Raw genomic sequence first — 20,089 nt, 5'->3', positions numbered from 1 at the left:
TCAATGCCTGGTGTCAAAGCTTTCAAGGATGGGCTGATTCTCATGTTAGGGGCTAATGCATCTGGGGACTTGCAGTTGAAGACAATGCTCACTTACCATACCAAATATCCTAGGGCAATTATTCTTAGTCTACTCTACCTCTGCTCTATAAATGGAACAAAGCCTGGATGATAGCACATTTGTTTGCAAATGGTCTACTGAATATGTTAGGCCCATGGATGGGACCTACTGCTCAGAAACGAAGATTCCTTTCAAAGTATGACTGCTTATTGTCAATGCACCTGGTCATGCAAGAGCTCCAATGGAGATGGACAACAAGTTCAATGTTTCCGTGCTAGATAATACCACACCCATTCTGAAGCCCACGAATCAAGGAGGAATTTTGACTTTCAAGTCTTATTATTTAAGAAATTCATTTTGTAAGAGTTTACCTGCCCTACATAGTGATTCCTCTGATGGATCTGGGCAAAGTAAACTGAAAACCTCTGAAAACAGTAAGTGGATTTTTTTTTAAATCTTATGAATACTTTAAATGGATAGTTTATTGAACATAAATTATACTTCAATAAAGTTAAAAAACATTAAATTCTGAAGTCATATTGAATCCTTTGCAATTGCTCACACATGTCATATTTTTTCATGCCTTGGTGTCCTCATACATAGTCTTCCTTCTCGTAGGACATGCCCTTACCCCCCTCACCCCAAATATCCAGCTTTGCCTGGTTAACTCATCTTCTTCAAAAATTAGTTCTAGGTTGCCTAGAGGGCTCAATCAGTTAACTGGAGCCCCAGGGTCCTGAGATCAAGCTCCACTGGGATGGAGCAGGCTCCCTGCTCAGCAGGTAGTCTGCTTCTCCCTCTCCCTTTGCCCCTCCCACCCCCACTCATGCTTCCTTGCTTGCTTGCTCTTTCTCTCTAATAAATAACAAATAAAATCTTTAATAAATCTTTATTAAAGATTAAAGATTAAAATCTTTAATAAATAAATATGAATCTTTAAAAAAATAAGATAAAATTAGTTCTAATGTCTGTTGACTTGAAAACATTTTCTCAACCAAATGTGAGCTAGCAGCCCTCCTAATTGTTCCCATAACATTCTGTGTTGAACCTAATCAACACATGGAGAAAGAATATAATAAAAAGCTCATGTCCCCTGTATCAAGGTCAGCGTGGTGAGTTCCCTCTAGAGTCCCGATAGCCTGGCTACTGAGAGATCTCCTAGAGTATCAGTTATGACTCTGGTAAAAATATCTCAAGGATTTCATCTTTAGCCCAGGCTCAGAAACATGATCCTTGTCAGCACACTAAAAGTACATCAGGAGTCTCTTGACATTAAACAAGTTTGCAGGACATAATAAGGAAAAACTATCTCAGGAACCAAAATACCACAAATCCAACCAGCAGGTTTTCTTCCCTTGCAGGCCAAAAGCTGTCTTCAATTCACAGTCAGGACATGGGTAGAAAGAATTTACTCAATTAGGAAATTCTATGTTGTTTTAGAAACAGAACTCGGACCCATAAGTAGAAATCACTGGTATTAGATGTTTGCTCATTATTACCATGACAGTAGTTCAAAAATGGGATCAACTCTCTCAAATATATGCATTTCTTGTCCCTGGAACTGCTGGAAATAGTTGATTTACCCTCTGCCATGAAATAGCAGATGACGCCCACCATACCAATGTAAAAGGGACTTAAGGTCATTAAAGTTCCAACTTTCAGATTCTATGCGTTTTCTCATCTCACATCCTAGCACACAGATGTGCATGAGATGCTATAGGTTAATTTTGATGAAGTCCCAAAAGTTTATTTTGGCTTTTGTTTCCTTTGCCTTTGGAGACATATCTTGAAAGAAGTTGCTGTGGCTGATATCGAAGAGATTACTGCCTATGTTCTCCTCTAGGATTCTGATGGATTCCTGTCTCACGTTGAGGTCTTTTATCCATTTTGAGTTTATCTTTGTGTACGGTGTAAGAGAATGGTCGAGTTTCATTCTTCTACATATAGCTGCCCAGTTTTCCCAGCACCATTTATTGAAGAGACTGTCTTTTTTCCACTGTATATTTTTTCCTGTTTTGTCGAAGATTAACTGACCATAGAGTTGATCCATAGTACAAAATAACATTTTGTCCCATTGATTGATATTTCTGTACTTTTTAAGTCTCAGCTGTTACAACCTTTCTAAGTGTCCTCATCTGTAAAATACCTTTCTTGAAAAATTGGGGAAAAGTTAAATAAGATAATATGTATCAAGCACGTAGTTTATGTTAAATATTTAATAATTATTAATACTCTTACTGCTCAGTTTATACATGCATGAAAGACAACAGATGAGAAGAACATCCAGATAGCAATTTCAAGTACTTCTCACTCTGGTTTCACAAACTCCCCAAGACCAAGAGCCCTTTGAGGTTGGGTCGGTTATTCATCTTTGAATATCTAATGCCATGCTCAATGCCAAGAACTTACTGGCTCTTAATACTGTTTGCTAAATAATTAAGTGACCCAGGAGATCTTGGTTGGGTGTCCTTCCCCAAAAGTTCTGGATGGTTCTTCAACTCAAGCAGCTCATTTTTTCCACTGGGTAGTTCAACAATAACCACAAGAAAAACAAAAGCCAGCCAGGAGGCCGTATGAAGAATCAGGGTAGCGAAAACAGTTATACAGCCAACGTGGATCTTATCAAGCTCAAGGGAAGTAGGGAGAAGGAAGAAATAGATTAAATTCAGGAAAGGGGGCGACATCATTCTCTGTAATTATAGTCACCAAACAATCACACATCTGGGAAGCATTAGTCACCTGTATAAATACTATGAGTCATGCTGTCCTTTATGACAGCATGTAAAGGGTTGCATTTTATGGAGGTGAAGCTCAACCTGACATATTTACAGTACAATCCCACATCACATCCTCTCCATTTATTGCAACAACGCCTAGTGTTCAGTTTGAGATAGGAAAGACTACGTCAATGAAGTGAAAGCAGTATAAAATGTCAGAAGAGATCCAAAGAGATAATGCATCTGAAAATGTTCCCAAAACTTGAAATATTATTTAAAGCCAAAGTGATATTCTTATTACCCAAGTCCATCAAGGCACAGAATGCATGGGGCAGATTTGCACTTGTTTCACGTATTGTTCAAGAAATAATAACAATGATGAAGAGCTAATTTGGTGGATGACATTGATAAGTGATTTTCCTTAATTATAAGCCATTACAGCTGCATATAAAAGTTAACTACAAAATTTTTAAAAGATGATATCTGCTTTCTAGCATATATACTTGGTATGAAAAGAACTATAATAGAAAATAGAAGTCATTGTAATTCATATTTAGATATATCTGGTAAAAAAAATATATAGAGGTTTTTGTTGTTATTCATGTGATAGGACTTAAAATTAGGCAGACTGTCAGTGTATCAGTTCTCGTATGGAAATCAAAGACATATCAATCAATCAAGAAGCAAATTATGGAGCATTTATAATGGCTCCTTCATCCTGAGGTCTCTGGGAAGTTTAAAGAACTACAGGCTATAGAATTAACTTTCAAGTATTTTATATTAAGAGTTCAGAATAATACTATATTGCTTTCACTTTATTAATGTTGTCTTTCCTATCTCAAACTGAAAATAACAGTGCACATAAGTGCCAAATTGTACTATCAGGAAAGATGGAAAGAATTCAAAGTATTTTGTCAAGGACCAGTATTTTGTCTAGTACTTTTGTCGCACCATTCAACAAAATAGAATTGTTTAGGATTAGGCTGTACTAACTGTTCTGTGTAAGAAAGACTGCAGTCTAGAGGTTAAAAGTATGGCACTTCAGCCAGATTGCCTAGGTTTGATTCCCAATTAGCTTATTACCTATGTGTCCTTGACCTTATTTTTTTAAAAGATTTTATTTATTTATTTATTTGACAGACAGAGAACACACGTAGGCAGAGAAGCAGGCAGAGAGAGGAGGAAGCAGCCTCCGTGATGAGCAGAGAGCCCAATGTGGGGCTCAATCCCTGGACCCTGGGATCACGACCTCAGCCAAAGGCAGAGGCTCCAACCCACTGAGCCACCCAGGCGCCCCATGATGGATCCTTTTAAAAATGTAAGCAAAAGCATGCTGTTTGCCTGGTTAAATCCATTCAATGACTCTGCATCTCTCACTCCCCAAACCCAGCCCACACAAAAAAGCAAATTAAATATTCCTTACAATCATATACAGTAACCTCTCTGAGAATTCTTTTAATTTTCCCTATCTTGTTATACTTCCAGTGTTGTTTTTCTGCCCTTAATTGGACTCTGCAAATCAGTCGTTCTGAGTCCCTGACCTGTTGGCTTTCCCTAGAACCCTCCTCCTCTGAAGTCCTAGACTAGATTAGGCCTCTGTGAACACAGAACACTCTGTAATTCTCTTTTCTTAATATTTATTTGCAGTTGATAGTTTAGCATCTTTATTCTTAGTAGTACATAAAATGTGTGAGGATAGGTACTGGTTTTTTAAATTTAAATATTATTTAGTTAACATACAGTGCAATATTGGCTTCAGGGGCAGGACTTGTTTAGTTTAGTTCAATGTTGAATTCCCAGTACTTCATGTCATTCTAGGCATATCAGAAGCAATCAATAAATATTAATTGAAGTATGGAAGGGAAGTAGAAAAACAACCTATTAAGGCACTAGTCACATTTTTCCTTACCTAACCCTATCTCCTACTTGATCCTACAACCTCAACACACATTTCACCATTATCACTGAACTTGGAAAACCAGATCTTTTCTGTTGTGCCCATGACCCAAGCTCTCTGCTCCTTACCATCTGGACCACTGGACAAAAACCACAAAGCCCTGACTTTTGGTCTCCTTAACTAATTGTGTAAGATAATGGACCGATCCCTTCCTCCCCTTGCCCTCATGGTCCTCATCTATACCAGAGGGAATATGATGGGGTGATACTGACACTCTAGCATTCAGAAATTCTGTCAAACACTCATATCTGCAGCACCCCATTTTGTGACAATTTACCCCCAGTAAACAATGGTGTGTCAAAGCCAGCTTTTATGGGCTCGCTCAAGTCAACTGTGGGCATCCCTTCTCAACCTTGAGTTCAGTGACATCATATTGGTAGTTTGAAATCAGCCAGAGTAGGATTCCATATACCACAGTAATCAATCAATCAATCAATCAATAAGAAAGAAAGAAAGAATCATCTGAAACTGAAAGAAAATAATTTATATGCAGAAATGAATGGGGGGGGGGGGGTTCCACAGCACAGGATTAACAGATGTCTTAGAATCCAGATGACTAAAAGAGAAGAAAATTCTAAGATGAACCAAAGAGACATTATTCTTATATGTTGTTGGTTTCACCCATTTCTGGTACAGTGTATTTGGATATTACAATGATGTTCTACATTTTATCTAATTTGTTATATCTAAATTCATCTCAAATTATGTAGTGCATACTGTTTTGTTTACCCCACAACATGTGTTTATGTTTTTCAAATTAATCCTTCAGTTATTATTATAAGCTCTTAAAGGAACTCCAAGTGTTAACAAAACCTTTGCATCCAACCAGCAACTGCCATCTGGATTCTGGTGTCCAGAGGAGAAGAGATGAAGAGCACGGTGATAAAAATAGTTCTTGAATAAGGTCTGCCCTGCTAATACATTAATCCACAATGGAGAGAGGAACCAAGAATGGATGCGGGGCAGAGAACAGTGAACTGGATAATGTAAACATCAATCTGCTTTCATTCATAAAGAAGTTAAATACGTAAGTTCTATGGCAGCATTTCTCAAAATGTGGTTCAAAAACCCCTAGAGATCCCCAAGATCCTTTCAGTAAGTCCATGAGGTCAAAACTATTTTCATAATAACACCAAGATTTTATTTGCTTTATTTACCCTCACTTTCTCATGAGTGTACAGTGGAATTTTCCAGAGGCTATATGACCTGCAAGGATGCCATCACTCTGACAGCTAGTGGAACATGTGTTTTTGTGTTCTTATGTTTCAAGTTTTCTCAGCTTTTATTTCTAATCTGGTAAATATTGATGGAGAGAACCCACATAAACAAAAGCTCTTTGAGGTCCTCAATAATGTTTAACAATTTCAAGGGCAAAATGTTTGAGAATCACTGTTCTATGGTATTCTTCAGCAGTAATATTGATGTAAGGCATCTACTACAAATAAAGATGAGATAACTTTAGGTAACATTAAAAATATATTTGAACTCAAAATATTTTAGAGGTAGAAGGGCCTATAGTTGTTACCTAATCATTATTTCAGTAGGTGAGGAAAGTGGCATTCAGAGATATTTGTTCTCCAACTTACAGAGGTAGGTAACGAAAGGGCAGGATTAGAACACAGGACTTGTAAATGTTTAGCAGTTTTTTTGTTTTTTTCTTTTGAATCTAACAAAGTCCTGTCACAGACCATCCATTTCATTCTTTAACCTTCAGGTGGAACCATACAGATGTGTTGGCGACATGAGAATGAATCTGTCTGTGAAAACACATTCGAAATCAACTGACACATTCTGAATCAGAAAGGCTAGAAATAAATTTAATGAAATTATTATCTCTCAAGTTCCCTCTCCTATCATTTAGTAAAGAGGCTGAGTCTATTTATTTCAAAGCAATGTAGGGAGATATCCCATTAAAGTAATTGCAAAGAAATTGATCTTGTCACTCATCTCAAGGTCATCTTGTCAGATCCTTCCTCTTACTCCTGAAGAAAACACTTCCTAAATTCCCCAGTATCTTCCTAATATTTCTGCTAAGCTGCAAATGTAGCTTCATTGACAAAACAATGGCAGCATATGACTCATATGCCAATAACGGATATAACAGTGCTTTATGAACAAGAATGGATGATACGAAAGTTATGACTATTATAATGCTATGTTCAGTTTGGCTCAAAAACTGGTTCCAGATCCATTTCTGAAGCATTCTTGGGGTTTCTGGAGACATTAGGAGGTAGTGATTGAAACTACTCATTCCTCCATCAAAGAAAGGTAGGTTCACACCCTGTATCTACCACTTAAGGACCATGTGACCTTTGGCAAGAAACCTAAGCATATAAGCCTCGAATTTCTCAAATGTGTAAAATGGAGGTGATAACAGTACTTGCTTCACCAAGTTGTAAGGATTAAAGAAGATAAATGCAGTAGGAGGCACACAGAAGATGGTGAATGCGATTTCGTTACCTTTGGATATTCCTCTTATCACCGTCCTAAGTATTAGAATGAATGCATCACCACGAAGCCAGACTTCAGAGACTGGTGTGGTAAAGCAGAAATTCCCAACCATGACGGGTGCCATATTGAGAATGGGAGCAAGACACAAGAACTCCTCAGTCTTGGAATAGCCTAAGAAGCACCAGTCCTGGGATCAGAGAAAATAGGTTTGAAACTCACACCTGTCAGAAAGATTGGAGTTGAGAAGGGCTGGGATTTGGGTCTGTATTAGAGTTGGGGTTAGAAAAAACTGAAATACAAACTACAGATATTTCCAGGCCTTTTTTTTTTTTCTTGTAAGACCCATCCTTCCCAAAGTGATCTACTCTCTATCCAGGTGCATATTCCACTTCCAGTTTCTGTTAATAAAGTCTAAGGTAAGAAAATAGATGAAGTATTGGTTGATAAGGAGGGACTTGGCCCTGCAGCATTTGTATTTCAAACCAGGCTCAGGAGGATAAACAGCTTTCATGCCCAAAGGATGGTCTTTTCAAAGGGGAAATGTCAGGCTACATATCACATCATTACACTTTCTCTAATATCTTGAGCAAGTTGTAAAAGACATTTGGTATTATTTGCTGAGAAATAGGATATGAAATGACTAACTTTGCCTGAGAAAATAACTGCATGTATATTCAAAGACAACAAATTCAGCATCTGATTTTGATCAAGGATACTGTGCCATATTCCAGACCCCAGGGGCTGACAACACTTAATTCAGATGAAGATCAGTTTACAACCGAACCTTCCTGAATGAAGCCAGGCAATTATTATAGTGTGCTGTTGCAGTAGAGGATACCTGCATTTTTGCTGCCACTGATCATTTATGTGAACTTGAACAAAATACTTGGCTTCCTAATTCTGTTCCCTCGTCTATAAAATAAGCATCAGGATAGTACCTGCCTCACAGGTTTGTCCTGAACGTTACGTGAGATAATACATGTGGGCCTTTAGTATAGTGACTGACATGTACTAACAGATAGGAGTTGTTTTTATTATTGGGTCAAAGAACAGATTCTAAGAAGCAAACCTTAACCGACTGGTCAAAATCAGCTGCGCATGATGTCAGGACAAACACTGACACTGGCACTATGTATCAATACTAGGTAACTAACAAAGGAAGAAAAGTTGCTTAGAATTTACAAAAATAATACCAATTACTCATATAGGTAAAATATTTAACACTCTAATTTCCATATCATTTATTTTAATCCAACAACCGTATTTGGATGTCTATTACATGCCCAGTATTAGCACATGAGAACACAGAAGAGGACACTGTCCTTGCCCTCAAGAAGCTCATAAGTTACTAGATCAGATAACTATGTAAACAAATAATTACAATGCATATTGTAATACATATAATTATATGTATATAATAATATATGTAATATATTATTATATGTATATAATATATGTAATATATTATTATATTATTATATGATATATTATATATTATGTAATATATTACATAATATATAATATAATAATATATGTAAATACATATAATTATGTATATCCAGTGACAGAAATGCATATGAGATACAGTCTTAGCACAGAGAACAGAGGAAACAATATGGTGAAGATGAGTTATTCACAAAGTCTTCACAGCTCAGAAACTATTTTATGTGTACACTAGGGACCAAGAGAGTTCAGAAACAGAACCACTCCAACATACACATACATGCACACTCAACTGATTTTCAACAAATGTGCCAAATTAATTCAGTGGGAAAAGGATAGTATTCAACAATTGGTGCTTGAACAATTGGATACCCATATGGAAAAAAAAATCTCAAGCTTTGCATTATACTGGAATATGAGTAGTAGCCCTAAATATGAGTGCTAAAATTATAACACTTCTAGAAAAATACATAAAAGAATATCTTTTTGACTTTGGGTTAGGCAAAGAGTTCTTAGGGCACAAAAAGCATGAACCATAAAAGAAAAAACATTGATAAAATGCACTTCATCAAAACTTAAAATCTGTTGTGATAAGATACTCTTAAGAAAATGAAAAAGCGGGGCACCTGGATGGCTCAGTGGATTAAACCTCTGCCTTCGGCTCAGGTCATGATCTCAGGGTCCTGGGATCGAGCCCCTCATCGGGCTCTCTGCTTGGTGGGGAGCCTGCTTCCTCCTCTCTCTCTCTCTCTCTCTGCCTGCCTCTCCATCTACTTGAGATCTCTGTCAAATGAATAAATAATACCTTTAAAAAAAAGGAAAGAAAATGAAAATGCGAGCCACACTAGAAGAAAATTACTTACAAAACATTTAGCTGATAAGGGATTTGTATCCAAAACATGTTTTTTTTTAAATATTACAATCAATAATAAGAAAACAACAAATTAACTTTTAAAAATGGGCAAAAGGAAAAATGATAAAATAAAAATGCGCAAAAGGTTTGAATGAATGCTTTACCAAAGCCAGCCAATAAGCACAAGGCAATATGTTTAACACCATTATTCATTATGGAAAAACAAAACCGTAATGTGATGGAATGGTTAAAATTAAAAAGACTGACCATACTGTAGGCTAGCAATCAAATGTTCACACTTTGCTGCTAGGAATTAAAAATGGTATAGCCACTTTGGAAAACAATCGGGCTGTTTTAATGCTAAAACTTACAGTACCATAAGGCACAGAATCCCTCTAGGTGGTATTTATCTAAGAGAAACAAAAATGTATGTCCATGGAAATATCTGTATTCCAGTGATCATGATGGCTTCAGTCATAATGGTCCCAAACCAGAAACGACGCAAATGTCCATCTACCAGTGAATGGATAAGTACAAGGTAATAGACTTATATAAGAGAATACTACTCAGCAGTGAAAAGGAACAAACACCACTTATGAAAGTAACAACATGGATGAATCTCAAACGCATTTAAAGTGAAAGAAGCCAGACTCTAAAGATCACATACAGTGTGAGTCCGTGTATACAAAATTCTAGAAAAGGCAAAACTACAACGAAAGAAAGCAAGTCAGTAGTTACCAGGGGCTGGGGTAGAGAGGACTGACAGCAAATTGGCAGGAAGGGCCTTTCTGAAGTAAGGGCCATGCTCTATATCTTGTTCGTGGTGATTAAATACCTGCATACATTTGTTGAAACTCATCTAACCGTACAATTTAAATTGGTGAATTTTAATGTATGCAACTTATATGTCAGTGAAGCTGCTTTTTCAAAACAATCATTTATGGGTTCCATCTGAAGAAATGGTTCAATTGTCTGATTTTCTTAAAAAAAGGCAAATTTTAGGGTACTGAAACTTTAAGATGTACAATTCTTCAAAAAGCATTTAACATTTTCATAAATCTGGTTATGAATAAAATCAGTGTAAATAACGTTCAACATAGTCCCAAAATAAAAACCCTCTGTTAAAAACAAAGGATTTATGAGCAGTATTTCATTGTAATTTACAAAGTGAACCATTCTTTAAGTAAAATAAAAGAAATTCTCCAATTCAAATATATTAAAAATAGAGGTACCTTGAGATAAAATTATGTGTCTAAATGAAAAAAATCTTAATTTAAGAAAACCTGATATATGAAAATTTGGACATGCACATTAAGTGATTATTTGCTTCATAAAAAGTTTCACACTCAATTTACTTTAACAGTAAACTTCTCTATTCCATTTAAAATGACTTAAGAACAGATTTTTAGGAAGGTGCCCCAAATTGTACTGAGTATAAACAAGAATCAGGAACTCTGAGCAGTCTGGCTACAATTATGTAATAATGATATATAATTACATACAATTATATAATAATAATGGGGAAAAGTAATCATAAATTTACTTACTTGAAATCTAAGCCCCTCCTGACACTGATTAGTCAGGTAATTACTGGCTAAAGGTGAGACTCAAGATGTGAGCAATTCCCCTGTACTTAAAAAAAATTGAGGCCAGCATCTCTAAATCCTACCAAGGACAGAAACAAGTAAAAGACGTTAGTCTAATTATATTTTCCAGGATAAAGAGATACAGAGGGTGGTAGAAGATAATTCCAGTCATCCGCCTCATTAATTTCACAAATGCAGTAAGTAGTTTGAATCCTTATCTTTCGATTGCTAAAATCTGTTACATAAATTAAAGAAGTCTGGAGACTTTAGGTATTTTAAACCAAATTTACATATAGTGGGTAGCCAATTTACACTGTTCCTCCAAGTTTCCCTGGAAAGAGACCAATGTGTAATCAACAGTTTTCTAAATAATCTATGCTATGATACCAAATGAATACAAATGTGGTGTCAACAAAAAATATTACTCAATAAATTATAATCTCCCTTATTATTTTTAAAGTTTTTGTTATATTCTCTCTTTGATTTTTTATAACCATGCTGTGAGGCATATAAGAAAAAAACTATACCCCAATTTCAGATAGGGAGAGACTCATTTGCCCTAGATCTCATACTGCATTTGTTATAAAGGGATTCCAAGTTCTTTACACTATGCCCTAAAATATTTCTAGCTATTGAGAAGACTTTGTTTCAAGGAACTCTAAGACTTTTAGCATCACTGAATAAAGGCTTATTTGTTACAGTTTTAATAAATCTATATTTCTGATATGGCATAATGACCTGAAACTTGGAAACTTGAAGTTCTATCCTGACACTTAACTAGTTACAAGGACTTGATCAATTCCATAGAGCTTCAGAGAGATACCGACCAAGAGGGCTTTGTGCACGTAATGTTGCTGTAACGTCCATCTGTGTGTGTGTAGTGGGGATTGGGAAGGAAGAGGCTAACTGTCAGAAACACAACACAACATGAAACACACTACATGAAATCAGCTTTGCAAATTGTGAAACATCTGTTAAGGTCCAATTTACCCCCCCCATGGTCTGAGAATTACAAACTCTTTGTCACAACAGAAATTCAAAGCAAAGATAAACTGTAATGCAATCTCATGGAGAGATCTACCATGACCGTGGCAGAACACCAGAGCAACAAAAAAAGCTTCCTTGTTCTTGTTTATGTCTTCTTAAGACCTTCCGTTTGACTTTAAATCTGCTAAGTTTCTTGAGGAGAACATCTTGTCTCTATTTAAGGGATCTCATTTAAGTTCCAACCCTGGCTCAATCTGCCTTCTTCATATTCACATCCAGGACAACTGGAGAAAAATCACTCTGTCCGATAGACTCATGGTCCACAAATCAGCTAGGCCCCAGAATCACCTGTGAACTGTTTTCCTCAGCTTGGTCAGTTCCTTCAGTCAGTGCCTCTAGTGACTTTTCCAGTGCTGCTGCCATGCTCACTACTCATGTCCTGAAGTCCTCCCTCTCAGAAGATAGCTCTTCCTCTCCATGTACTTCCTTTAACTTCTCCGTGTCCACTCTTAGCTGTACCTCCTCACTAGGATCAAATATCCTTCCTCCTTTTCAAATCTAGTCTCTTCATTGCTTTGTCCTTGACCTCATCCCTTCTCTACAGCATTGTTCCAGCAAACATGCTCTTTTAAGATTTTTATTTATTTATTTGACAGAGAGCGAGAGGGGGAACACAAGCTAGGGGAGTGGGAGAGGGAGAAGCAGGCTTCCAGCTGAGCAGGGAGCCCAATGAGGGGCTCAATCCCAGGACCCCAAGATCATGACCTGAGCCGAAGGCAGATGTTCAATGACTGAGCCACCCAGGCGCCCCATAAACATGCTCTTAATTGCAGTCCTAAACCTTAGCCTACAAACAAGTCTAAAACACTCATACATTGCCATCAGTCTACTGTCCTGTTTGTCTCTTTTCACATTTACTAAATTTATTGAAATGCTTGTCTACACCTTCTGTGTGTAACCCACCTAGTCACTTCTCAAATTGCTATAATCTAACTTTTACCCCACTGCTCTCCTGCAACTGCTATAATAAATCCCAACAGTCAACTACAAAGGGACTAGGTCTTTGTATTCTTGCACCTGTTTACTGCATTTGAAGTTGTACTTAATTCCTCTTTCTTGAGACTTCCTGCTCCCTTGACCTTTGTGCCTCTGTAATACTCTCCAATGTCCACTGTGGACGATATCCGCTGATTCTTTCCACCCAGTACATCTCTCATCATTCTTCTGAGAGCAAAACTTTGTGGTTATGGTGGGGCTGCCAATCATGGCACCTGGCCACATTGATTGGTACAGAGATGAGCATATGACTTACACTCAGCCAGTCAAAGCCTTCCTCCAGGGATATTTTGTATTTGGAGTTATCAATGAAATGCTCTTGTCTTTCTGGTTTTGGAGCTAAAAGATTATGAGCCTGGAGCTGCCTGAGACCATGGCTCCAGCCTCAGAGGCTCACCAAAAAAAAAAAAAAAAAAAAAAAAGCCAATATATATAGAGCCTAAGAGGAAAAAAAAAAAAACAAAAAAACTTAACCATGTTCAAATTCCTGGTTTCAGTCACACCCAAAGCCAACTGTGACCCTGACTATTCTGATTATTTGATCCTTTAAATTCTCCTGTTTGGCATAACCCAATACTTATTTGTTCTTAAACTCCTCATCCATCATCTACTCCAAATTTTTATCCTCTCTTCATTCTATTCATTTTACTCCACATATGCTCCTTTGGATGATTTCGACTGGGCTCTGGCTTTCAAACTTTTCACTGTGTGCTGATGACTCCTGAGTCTTTATCTCCACACCAGATCTCTCCCTGGTCCTTCACACTGAAGTATCAACTTGATGCTAAAAAACTTCACCTCGAGGGGCACCTGGGTGGCTCAGTGGGTTAAGCCTCTGCCTTTGGCTCAGGTCGTGATCTCCGGGTCCTGGAATCAATTCCCGCCTTAGGCTCTCTGCTCAGCAGGGACCCTGCTTCCTCCTCTCTCTCTGCCTACTTGTGATCTGTCTCTGTCAAATAAATAAATAATCTTTAATAAATAAATAATAAATAAATAAAAATTTAAAAACTTCACCTTGATTACTTACGATGGAATGACTACCAGTTTTCTTGAGGTCAGTCTCAGGACAGGTTTATCTTCGAGGCATAATTATTAGTAACAATCTTTTACATTTTCAAAAGTGTCCTGATTTGAATGATAAAGTACATGACATCCTACCTCCAACTCAGTGTTTCCCAAACTAAACCCAACATTATTCCTCCTATATTGTAGTCACACAAACTAGAGGCCTAGAGTCATCCTTGACTCTTCCTGCTAAATCTGGCCTCCATGCTACTACCACATCCAGTCTTTGAACATGTCTTGAATTCACCATCTCCTCTCCTTTCCTACTGCCAATGCCCTGGTCTCTTATCACTTCTGAAGTACAGCAGTAGTCTCTTAACTTCCAGTCTTATCCTCCTCATATCCATCATCCACATAGTCATTAGGGTATTAAGTTTTTAGCCCAAATTCTTCACCTCTCTCTATCCAAGCCCTTGGCCATGACTTCGAAGTTCCCTCCACTAAAGACAGACTATATTTCCCTGCCTCTTCCCTTTGGGCTTACCCATGTGGGTTGTTTTAACCAACTGAATGTTTAAAAATATAACCCAAGGGTGGGGGGAAGGGATAACTGGGTGATGGACATTAAGGAGGGCACTTGATGGAATGAGCACTGGGTGTTATATGCAACTGATGAATCACTAAACTCTACCTCTAACATATAGTGTTAAGTAATCGAATTTAAATAAAAAAGAGTGCTAAATTAAGACTAATTTATTTGAAATAGATAGATAGATATATAGATCTCAAGCAGGGGTTTGACATGTATTATGTGATTGATCTTGGGCTCTTGAGTTTCTGACTTTGCCATTAAAAGAACACTGCTTCAGGGCACCTGGGTGGCTCAGTGGGTTAAGCATCTGCCTTTGGCTCAGGTCATGATCTCAGGGTCCTGGGATCTAGCCCCACGTCGCGCTCTCTGCTGAGCGGAGAGCCTGCTTCTCTCCCTCTATCTCTGCCTGCCTATCTGCCTGCTTATGATCTCTCTCTGTCAAATAAATAAATAAAATCTTCAAAAAGAAACGAAAAACACTGCTTCACTAGGCCATAGGTCCAAGAAAGAAGAGAATTGGGTCAGCAAAAAACTAGACCCAATCTGCAACTCATAGCCAAGTGTAGATAAGTCCAGCCTAGAACAGTTAATCCCAACCAAATAGCAGAAGAATGAGGGAGAATAAATATTGTTGTTTTCAGCCACAGAATTTTGGAGTGATTTATTCTGAAATATTAGCTGACTGGCATAATTTCCCCTCCCTATTTTAGATCAAAGTACTGAATTAATCCAAATAGAAATCTAAAGTCATCCTTGATTCTTATGCCTCACTCAGACCTTCATATTCCAACAGTCATTATGTCTTACAAATCTATGGGGGTTTTTTGTTTTGTTTTATAAAGATTATTTATTTGAGAGAGAGAGTGTGCACAAGCACAAACAGAGGGGAGGAGAAAAAGGGAGGAGCAGAGGGAGAGGGAGAAGCAGGCTCCCCGCTGAGCAGAGAGCCCAAAGCAGGGCTGAATCCCAAGACCCCAGAATCATGACCTGAGCCAAAGGTAGATGCTCAACCAAATGAGCCACCCGGGTCACCCAGGTGCCCTACGATTCTATCTTTTAAATGTTTCTTGAATCCAGAGTCCATCTCTATTCCTGCTGACACTTCCCTGGTTCAAACCTGTACCTCTTTGATTCTAAACTACTTCAATAAACTGACCTGGTTTCCTTGTCTCTAGTCCTGTCCTCTTTAAGTATGTGATTCACATAGGCACCAAAAGTTCTTCCTATATGGAACTTTAACCATTTCTGCCCATTTTAACTCTTCTTCCACCTTCTAAAAACCCTTTAATAAGTCTCCATCCCCTACAGAACAAAATCAAACTTCCTTAACATATTAAACAAGACATTCATTGTCTGACCCCTACTCATACTCACCACTCCCCATTCCCAACCTGCAGTATACCTTACAGCAATATTGCTTATAGTTTCGTAATATCTTTCCAGAAAGTATTCCCTGCCCCCTTTATCTATCCCTGATTATGCGTTTCCCCTCTGTGCCTCCCACAATATACTGTACATATTCATTTGTACTTACCCACAGTATAATGACCTATCAATCTCTCTCTCCCACTGGCTTTTTGGGGTAAGACTGTCTTACTCATGTTTTAATTAAGAATCTTACTCTAGGGCACAACTTGACACATGAAAGGTGCTCAACAAATATTTAACGAGTAAATGAAGGAATGAGTGAATAGTGTGGTAAAATACATAAAACATATTTATATAAAATACATAAAACTTGTTTATTAAAACACTCCTCTAATACTCTCACCTCTTAACCTCAAATTATGTAATTTTTTCTTGCTATTAATACATATGATTAAAAATTACCAATGAAACAAATCCATGTATTTGCGTAGGCTCTTTAAGTAGATTTGATATTGGAGATATGAAGGCAAGATAATAATACGATTAACCTCATTGCCCCATTCAGAAACTTGGGATCCCACTTAGATTTTACACTTTCCTTTACCAGTCAATTACTAAGTCCTGTGTAGTAGTTAATTTTAAGTGTTAACTTGACAGCTGGCTGCAGGGTGTCCAGATACATGGTTAAACATTATTCTGGGTGAATGTGTGACAGGGTTTCCGAAGGAGATTAGCATTTGAATTGGTAGGCTAAATAAAGCAGATAGTCCTTCCAGATGTGAGTGGGCCACATCCAATCCCTTGAAGACCTGAACAGAATAAAAGACTGGGTAAGAAAGAATTCTCTCTCTGCCTGACAGTCTTCAAGCTAGAACATAAAGGTTCTTCTGCCTTTGGACATGACCTAGAATCTACACCGTCTGCTGTTCTGGTTCTCAGGCCTTTGGACTGAGAATGGAACTTCAGGGTATCACTGACTCTTCAGGGTCAGGACTTCTCAGCCTCCACAGTCACGTGAGGCACTTCCTTGCAATAAATCATATGCACATATGTAGATAGTAAAATGTATATTTTGTATATATGGACATACATACATGCATTTCCATACGTACACATATAGACATATACATATATATAAAATACGTATGTCTATGTCTCCTATTTGTTCTTTCTCTCTAGAGAACCTTGACTAACATATCTATAAATCCTACTGCCTAAAGAGCTTTAAAATCTCTCTTTCTCTTTATTTGCAAAAGCTCCAAGGCTGGGAGTGTGCATTTATTTTCACATCTAAACAGTATTTTGGTAAGAAGAGAACTGGGCCTCTTAGATTCTATTTTTCTTTGGTATATACCCATGACCAAACTTCTAAAATTATGGTTACTCACAGGTTGTTTTTTTTTTTTACTTTATGGATTCATAATTTGTTTTTTTTTTTCCTTTGAAAACCTTTCTACCCTCCCAGATCAGGTAAATTTCTACCTACTCCAATTTCTTCCATGGTTATTGTTCTACTCAAGCTCTTTCCCAAGCTCTATTCAGCTTTGGTAGTTCTTATAAAAGTAAAACTAGTATTACATGTTGGATACATAATATCCATCATGTATACCACTGATCAAACAATTCAAAAACTTCAATAGATCTGAACATTACCACACAAAACCAAGGTTAAGTTTCCAAATATTTTTACAACTATCATACCATAAAAAGGTACTTACTTGGTACCTTTTTAGAAAAAGTACTTATTTAGTCAAAAGTACATGCTAAATTATTAACCTCTGTAATAAAAATATTCTGGCATAAAGGATAGCTTATGTAAACCAACTGAACACACATCACACATTAAAGGTAATTTCAATCACTACTGGAGCCACCAAAATAGCAACATGCTGGTCTCAATTTCTTTTTTTTTTTTCAGATTTTATTTATTCATTTGACAGAGAGAGAGCAAAAGAGGGAACACAAGCAGGGGGAGTGGGAGAGGGAGAAGCAAGCTTCTCACTGGGCAGGGAGCCCAATGCTGGACTCAATCCCAGGACCCTGGAATCATGACTTTAACTGAAGGTAGACACTTAATGACTGAGCCACCCAGGCTCCCCTGGTCTGAATATCTTACTGGAAAGCATTATGTATCTCCTGGTTGTAAAGAGAATTCTAAATATAAATTCTGACAACTGAAAGCATATACCAAACCTTCAGAAGGGTAAAAGTAGATGAAGATCTACTCTGCTTTACATCATTTTCTGAAACGTTTTAATTCAAACATGTTATCAAATGATATTCAAAAATCTTTCTACCTAAAAGAACTCCTCTAAAGATATTTTGAGCAAATAATTATTCCCTAAAATATATAAACAGAACACAGTGATATCTTTTAAATTTACATTTGCCAAGTTTTCTCTAAATAAGAAATAGAGTAGAACAGGTGTTAACAGAACGTCACACCAGCATATAACTTATCTAAGAGCAAGAGGATGACCAAAACCATAACTGATATTTCTTTAACTAGAGAGAAGGGGAAAAGCAAGAGAAATATATATGTAACTCAATCTACTTAGAGAAGTGTTCTAATATTTTTTTGAAGTACCAACCTCATTAAAATGGCATTCCTCGAAGATTCAAAATAGGCATTGAGTGAAGACTTCCTAAAAACTCAAAAAAGGTTGGGATCATTAATAATCAATAGTCCAAAATAGTAATAAAAAAAATCACAGCTCATATTTTTACTTTTTTTTTTTTACAACAGATATTCTTTCCTCATGATCTATACATAAGACCAGTCATAAAATTTATTTCCATGCTCTAATCATTCAACGTACCATCTATACAACAGGATGGATCCAGGGTAGAATTAAAAATCTACCACAGTTCACATGTAATTAGGATATTAAACAGCAAAGAATAAATTATAAACCAAATACTACATTTTTGTTTTCTTTCCATTTTTTCTTCAAGTATAACTAACATACAGTGTGATGTTAGTTTCAGGTGTACAACAGAATGATTCAACAATTCTATACATTTCTCAGTGATCACCAAGAGAAAGTGCCCTTTCCCATCTTGCAAGGTGGCCAGTGAGAAAGTTGAGAATTCAGATGCTAAGGAGAAGAAACCTGAAGCCAAGAAGACTGATGCTGGTGGCAAGGTTAAGAAGGGTAACTCCAAGGCTAAAACACCAAGAAATAGCAGGCCCTGCTTGCAGCCCAACCCCTGTCCCAGTTAGAGGAATTGGCAGATTTTCCCCATCAGCTATGAATTCTAGAAAGGCCATGTACAAGAGAAAGTATCCAGTGTTCACTGCTGTCACAAAACCTGTGACAAGAACGGTGGAACCTGAGTGGTTAAACTTCACAAAATGCCAAGGTTTGATCCTACTCAAGTTGTGTCTTGAAAGCTGTTGATCCCCGGCAAAAACACCTCCCCATTAGCACGTGGGAAAACTGGAAATGGCATCACTCCTGGGGCCAGTGTGATCATCCTGCCTGGGCGCCACAGAGGCAAGCGGGTTGTTTTCCAGAAGCTGCTGAGCAGGGGAGCGCTGCTTGCAATAGGTCCTCTGGCCGCAACCGAGCTCCTCTGTGCTCTGTGCGGAACACAAATCTGTCATTGCCACCTCCACCAAAGTTGTATCGGGGCTATGAAGATCCACAAACTTCTCACTGACCCTTCTCACTTCAAGAAGATGCAGAAACCCGGACACCGGGCAAGTGAGATCTTCCTCACAGGGAAAGAGAAAAAAGAGATTACAGAGCAGGGCAAGGTTGATCCCAAATCTGGGGACTCGAGAATCTTGCCCAAAATCAAAGCTCTCCCTCAGCTCCAGGGCTGCTGTGCTCTGTGTTTTCTCTCCCAAATGGAGTTTATCCTCACAAATTGGTGGTCTAAATTTCTTACAAAGAACCTATTTAAATAACTGATCCATTAAAAAAAAAAAGTATACTCCTAATTCCCTTTACCTACTTTACACCCATCCCCCGCCCCATCCCCTCTGGCAACCACCAGTTTTCTCTCTGT

General features: G+C 37.6%; 1 pseudogene; it reads left to right on the top strand.

The window, feature by feature from the left end:
- Positions 1–2,633: 2,633 nt before the first annotated feature.
- LOC116882665 lies at positions 2,634–19,960 on the top strand (annotated as a pseudogene).
- Positions 19,961–20,089: the final 129 nt, after the last annotated feature.

This window comes from Lontra canadensis, unplaced genomic scaffold (assembly GCF_010015895.1).
Source record: "Lontra canadensis isolate GAN:19392208 unplaced genomic scaffold, GSC_riverotter_1.0 scaffold86, whole genome shotgun sequence".
Lineage (NCBI taxonomy): Eukaryota > Metazoa > Chordata > Mammalia > Carnivora > Mustelidae > Lontra > Lontra canadensis.
The sequence above is the reverse complement of the archived record's forward strand: the minus strand, read 5'-3'. Positions and strand labels throughout refer to the sequence as shown.